General features: G+C 33.6%; 1 long non-coding RNA gene across 1 annotated transcript; it reads left to right on the top strand.

Annotated features, from left to right (window-relative positions):
• The first annotated feature begins 2,996 nt into the window (after positions 1-2,996).
• Positions 2,997-4,940, top strand: LOC120106251 (uncharacterized). Its single transcript, XR_005508453.3, has 3 exons — positions 2,997-3,223; positions 4,051-4,099; positions 4,860-4,940. It is a non-coding gene; the product is annotated as an uncharacterized LOC120106251 (long non-coding RNA).
• The last annotated feature ends 1,456 nt before the right edge of the window (positions 4,941-6,396 follow it).

The following is a 6,396-nucleotide window of genomic DNA, read 5'->3' as shown; positions in this document are numbered from 1 at the left end:
TTTGAGGATGAGACTTAAGAGTTTTTCCTTTGTTTACTTGGAATATGAAATATTAGATGTTTTCAAATTACAATGCGAATTGGTATTTTGATTGAAAGTCATTTAGTAAATTTTGAGAATAATTATCAATCTTGAAAAATATTTGAGGCTCAAATGTTCGACTATGGATAAAGTGTACTAGTTTATGATCCTGCAATAAATCAATTAAATGAATATTAGTTAATGTTTTGACAAAAAAAAATATATAAGTCAAGGCTATGAGTTGATTTTGGATTTTGTATCACCATTGATGAAATACTAATGTGATTTCGTGGGAGGCCTAAATAAGTTTAACCAAAAAAAAAAAGATTCGGGATGGTTGAATGTGCTTATGAGTAAGTTAATTTGAAATCTTTTAATTCATCGGAGTATAGAATTAATATTCTAAAAAAAAAAAGAAATCAATATCAAATTGTAGAATGGAATTATCAAGGAAATTTAGAGTTGGCTTAGCTCGAATTGGATTTAGAATATGATTACATGATAATTCAATGATGCAAATATGGCAATTATCTCGAGGATTAACCTTGATCTAGTATGCATCGGAAGCAACGATATAAAAAAAAATGCTTGGATATTAAAAAAAAATGATGATGATATGGGCTCAATTGGAAATGTAAGTGGAATCGGCAATAGAGTTTGATATGGGAACATGTTCAATAGCACATGATGTTTCATAAGTTGTATTTAGTGATCCCTGTTTCTAAGATTTGAAATAAATTGTTTCATCTCTAATAGATGGGCAATTATTAAATGCCTTTGTTTACCACTGAGAAGCAAGTTTAAATTGTTTCATGAGGAAGGTGAAAGTTATGCATAATAATTCCACATATCATCGTCTAGTGGAAGGAGCACAAGAGAAGAAGATTTTTTTTTTAAATAGAGATCTTACGATAAAAGTATGCATTTTTTTTTTTTTTTTTATGGATATGTGAAATCCAGAATCACCTAGCAATGCTAAAATAGGGTAGATTATTGTTCATGCAATTTAAGGATACCTAATATAACATATTAGGATATTGAGAAACAATTTCAGAAAGTTTACACCTTCCGAGCTTAAAATTTTCCAAGATGACTTGAAAGTTCATCTCTTACTAGGAAAGAAGGCTCATTTTCTACGGACGAAGTTGCTGAAGATGGAAAATTTGTTTAAAGCATTTGTCACTTATTTAAGGGAAAAAAAAAATTCTAGCTAAGTAAATTCGATCAAGATGGAGGAAAGATTTGAAGTGCAAATACACATGTGGTGGAAATATTTATGATGATTTTGTTAACAAACCACATAAATTATAGTTTGATGGGCTAAGCAATTTTTCTATGGAGTTACAGAGAGTGAAGAAGAGAATTGTGGTATTTTCATTACTAGCTTATATGAATTAAAGGAGAAAAGTCACAACTTTAGAACTGCCTGTGTAGCCCTCAACTCAATAAATATCCATCAACTGCTTCTCCAAACTGTATGAATGAACTTAGTAAGTATCAAAAAAAAAAAAAGGTGCTAGGATGCTCAATCCCTTAGCAGCTAAAAAAAAAAAAAAGGTTTCTGCTATTAACAAGGAAGGAATCAAAGAAGAGAAACAAGTTCATCAAAATGATATGCAAAAAGCAGAGAAATGAGGTATTTAATAGTTCTATTTGTAGACAAGTAGTATTTTGATCAAAAGTTATTAGTGAATCTAAAGGATTTTGATGTTTTGAATCAGAGTGCGCAGCGAAAACATAGTGATCTGAATTATTTATCTAAGTTGGTCAGAAGTATTATTTCTTTGATTCAGAAAGTTTTAATAATAAAAGATTTGATTTGTTTTCTTGTGTAGTAGAACTTTTCTTGATAAATGAAAGAAAAATGTTCTGATTTTTGGATGTCGTTGTGCTATCTTAGATTCTCCATTTTTATGTCGTGTTAAGAAATTCTTAGCATCTTCTGACTAGAATTAATGGATCATCAATTTTGATCTTGGATTTGGAATATATTGGTATAGACCTCCTCCCTCCTAAATCTAAAGCTTGAATTTCTTCAATTAAGATCAACCCTCTATCTGATTGAAAGAAATTGCAGTTGTCAATCAACTTTGATGAATATCTATCAATGGTGGATTAGAGTTGTTTATGATCTAATCTTGTGATAGATCGGTTAATTGAGAGAAGTTGATATTTTGACAAAGAAACTTAATGTTCTTATTCAGAATTAAAACGTTTTTTTTTTTTTTTGTTTATAAGAGAAAAGTTTGATTTAAATCGCTTACCAAAGGAATCAAATGTGGAAGTATCGGACCTTATTCTTTCGATAAAATCTAATGATGAAGTTGTATTGATAAGTAGAATTATTGGAAGATTTGAGTTAGTTTTCTAGTGGAGAAGAATGTTGTTGATTCTATGGATAATTTGGAGGTAGCTATATAATTTTCACCAATGGGTTCTGTTATAGTTGACTATTCTTGGGAGAATCTTGGGAATCTTAAATTTAGTGTTAACGGACTGACAGTTCCTTGGTTGGGCTTAGATCTGGAATGCTTTAATATTCATTCCCTACTCCTAGTTATGACATTGTCAATCTATCTAAATGAAAGGGTTTGAGGTTTTTCTAGGATAAAGGTTGATCATTAATTCATGGGTAAAGTTAAGAGAAGAAAAAGGATTATAGATTATGAAAAGTATTTGATGCTAATGCTTTAACCTATTTGCATTAAGCGATTATGATTTCTGTTTGGAATTAATCATGAACAATTAATTTCTTGGGCAAAGAATTATGGTATTTGAAATCCAAGGCTGAAAGATTAGTTTTCTTTTGGAAGAGATCAAAACAACTCCTATGTGTTACAGGTAGAAAGGGTCTAGTTTTGAGATGCCATGATTTTGCCAAAAATTTTGTGAGTAAGCACTCTCTGAGCGAGACTACTTTGGAGCTCGAGAATGATATTATGGTTACATACCTTCAAAGTTTGAAGGTTCAAGTAAGTTAATTTCGAGGACGAAATTTTTTTTAAGGGGGGAAGAATGTGAGAGCCCAGTTCATTAACCGGCCCGCATACAGCTAAACCAGTGGGCCAGGCCTATTGGCCGTTGCGGCCTCTAACTCTTCGGGGGCTATAAAAGCTTCGAACGTCCTTCCTCAGCGATAGAGTTTTCTGAACCCACGTTGATGCCGCCGGAGAGGGGCGTCGCAGTTCATCCCCGAAGCCAGGTAAGCCCCTGACCACCTTGTTTTCTTTCCTGCATTTCCTCCTCCCGATCCACATGGGAGGATAGATCAATTACAAAAAAAAAAAGAAAGAAAAGAAAAGAAAAGAAGAAGAAGAAGAAGAAGAAGAAGAGGAAGGGAAGGGGAAGGGCTTTACCTGTGGTCTTCGACGGCGGATCCATCGTGGGAAGCGGTCGCAGGCTCAGCCACAGCCGTCCTGTGGGCGCTGCTGGCCGGTCGCGGGCGTCGTCGGCCTCGGCCGATCACCTCCCAAGCGATCCGGCATGGAGGTCTTCCCCTTTTGCTTCGCGGGAAAAGAGGGGAGATCTAATGAATCGTGAAAGGAAAAGAAGAGAAGAAGAAAAAGGGAAGAAGGAGAAGGCCAACCGTCGCGGCTTTTCTTCTTCTCCCGTGCGCATCTCCTCCGCGGGAAGAAGGAGAGGGCCGATCGCCATGGACGCCGCCGGCCATGGTTCAGCTCCTGCAGACCTCGCCCTCCTCCCTTCATGGGAGAAGAATGGAGAAGAGAGGAAGGAGGAGTCGGGAGAAGAGAAGAGGAGGAGAAGAAAAAGAAAGAAGAAAGCAAGGGAGAAGCTTCGGGAAGAAACAGGAAGAGAAGAAAAGAAAAGGAAAGAAAAAGAAAAAGAAGGAAAAAGAAAAGAAAAAGAAAAGAAAAGAAAAGAAAATAGAAAAAAAAAGAGAAAGGAAAGAAAAAGAAAAGAAAAGAAAAGAAAAGAAATAAAATAATAATAAATAAATATAATAAAATAAAATAAAATAAATAGTAAAGTTGAGAATAGCAAATAATTGATTTTATATGATATTAATAGGTACAGTGGAGTTGCCCAACTGTACTTAGGGATTCGTGAGCGAATCAATGTAAGTAACCTTGGCACTGATCTTAAAGTTTTTAAATTACTGTTTATTTACAATTATAAAAATGTATTGGTTATGATATATTTTTCTTAAAATTAGGATCAAGTATATGATTGCATGTAATTCATGAATTTGATTAAAGAGCATCCTTCATGAATATTTGATGGTGTATGAGTTATGAAATTATGATTATGTTAGACTGTATGAAAAATGATATTTGAGGCATGTTTATGCATTTTAAATTATATAATGCCATTTATCATTTTCAAACTTATTTATGAAGATTATGATTTATGAAAGAAAAAGAATATGATTTATGAACTCTCAGATAGCTATGTCACCTCTAGAAATAGAGGCCAGTCGACACCCTGGAGCTAGCATCCAAAGAATAATAGGCCCTCTGCCAACGGGTTAAAGTTGGTAACGAATAACAGAATTAGTCGACTAAGATTAACAGGCCCTGTCACGGGATTATAGTGACCATAGCAGCACATCCATCTGAGAGTATGTTTTATAAAGTATGGATAAATGGCAATATTTCTATATGACTTGCATTATCATGATTATGAACTTTTATGGATGGAACATGCATTGCTTTATGACCTGATTTGTGTATATCATCTATAAAATGTTTTATTTTACTACAACTGTTGGTTTTTTTAATCACTGCATTGGCATAATTGTACTTGATCCAATAAGATAGTACCTGGTTACTTACTGAGCTGTGTAGCTCATATCTTTTCATCTATTTTTTTTCCTACAGATGAATAAGACTACTAGGAGCAGGGAGCTTGGTGTTATTCAGGGTTGGGGTAACTGAAAATGTTATATAATAATCAAATTTTAGAAGCTCTGTACTGTTCCAACTTCATGAATAATGTTATAACATTAGTAGATGAAACTATTTATTTTTGGTTATGAAATTTTAAGTGGCTTCGTGTTATTGTGTGTATAAGATTGCAATAGCACGGCCGTGTCATGATCCGGATTTGGGGCGTGACACTAATGCAGTGTTAGAGTGGCTCAATTTGAGTTGCCAACTTTAAAAGGCTTCTTTAGTTTGCTCGATGGGTCTGAACTCGTTAAGTCCTTTTTTTTAAGTGGGTTACCCACTTAAAATATAAGCATGCAAGATATTCTTTTTAAGGGAAAAAAATGTAAGAAATCTATACATACATACATATGTACACACACACACACACACACACACATATATATATATATATATATATATATATATATATATATATATATATATATATATATATATATATATATATATATTATCTTTTGAGCAAAATAAACCATTTATCAAACGCATTTAGGTTGCTTTTGTTTGAGAGGATCAGTTGGGGAACATCCCCTAAATGGGGTTGTTTCATCAAATACGCAAGATGGGTCATGGAAAGGTCTTGGTCCAAAAAGAGGTTACCAATCATGCCATTTTCCTCCTAAATGGGTACCAATCAAACTTAAATGGGTACCCTCTTTCCCATCCTACAGGGTGTCATGCCATTTTCCTTGCTAAATGGGTACCAATCAAACTTAAAAATATTTTTTGAAAAAAATTAAAAATAAGAATACAAGGTTGCCTGCTTTATCATTGTTCTATAATTTTCTCTGGTATTCTACAACTTAGATTTTTTCGGATAAGAGTATATGTTAGATTCTTTTTTAAGATAATAAAATTTAACTTCTTTTGTATTTTCCTTCTTGGCAATTCAATTCCTTATACAGGGACTTTCTTGATTTTAGATCACATTAAAATGATTTAATTAAAAACAAAATTTGCAAAAGAATCACTCAAATAATTTCTCATTTGCCTAATTCGAAATGTTATTTGTTCGTTACGCCTCTAATATATTAGTAGCTAAAAATTTAGATCTAATGATCATTAAAGAAAGTATTTAAATGTGAAAGCAAACTAATTTTTTGGCACAAATTATTCATTCATCTATCTCAGTATCAGAAAAATTGAAGTTCTAAGTTGCCATAGACAAAAACCGGTGTTGAGAGTATTGAGGGGAGAAGTTGAGAGATTAGTCCGCCATATCACTGCAATGTCTGCAGGTACATATGGACACAACTGATTGGTTGAGCTTCTGACTAACAGTTTCCATGTACCGCATCAATCCCTCGGTGACATTTCAATCCATTTTTGGGTTGTATCTTTCATGCAAAAGAATGATTGATCATCTTTCATCTGCTTGCATAGATCTCGAAGTAGCCATTGTGCGATGCAATAATTGATGTCACAAAAGAAGGTGAATCATTTTTTTCTGCATGAACCCCATACCCTT

Source organism: Phoenix dactylifera, chromosome 1, assembly GCF_051530095.1.
Source record: "Phoenix dactylifera cultivar Ajwa chromosome 1, Ajwa_hap1_PhDact_Kaust_v1.1, whole genome shotgun sequence".
Taxonomy (NCBI): domain Eukaryota; kingdom Viridiplantae; phylum Streptophyta; class Magnoliopsida; order Arecales; family Arecaceae; genus Phoenix; species Phoenix dactylifera.
Note: the sequence above shows the minus strand (reverse complement) of the source record. Positions and strands in the feature narration are given on the sequence as shown.